Raw genomic sequence first — 200 nt, forward strand, 5'->3', positions numbered from 1 at the left:
CCAATAGGAATCTGTGGATCTTCATTTGTGGCGATAAAATAGACCGTGTTGGGTCCACTGCTGTTATCATCTTCACTCCTGCGGAGGGGCTTCTGCAGACAGAGAGATGCGCAGGCCAGTTTGAACATGTTAAAGTGTAAATCCAACCCAACCACCACCGCAGCAGGTGCGAGATCAGTGAGTGAAATACCACTCCTGTG

Source organism: Trypanosoma theileri, assembly GCF_002087225.1.
Source record: "Trypanosoma theileri isolate Edinburgh chromosome Unknown TM35_Tth_26_V1, whole genome shotgun sequence".
NCBI lineage: Eukaryota > Euglenozoa > Kinetoplastea > Trypanosomatida > Trypanosomatidae > Trypanosoma > Trypanosoma theileri.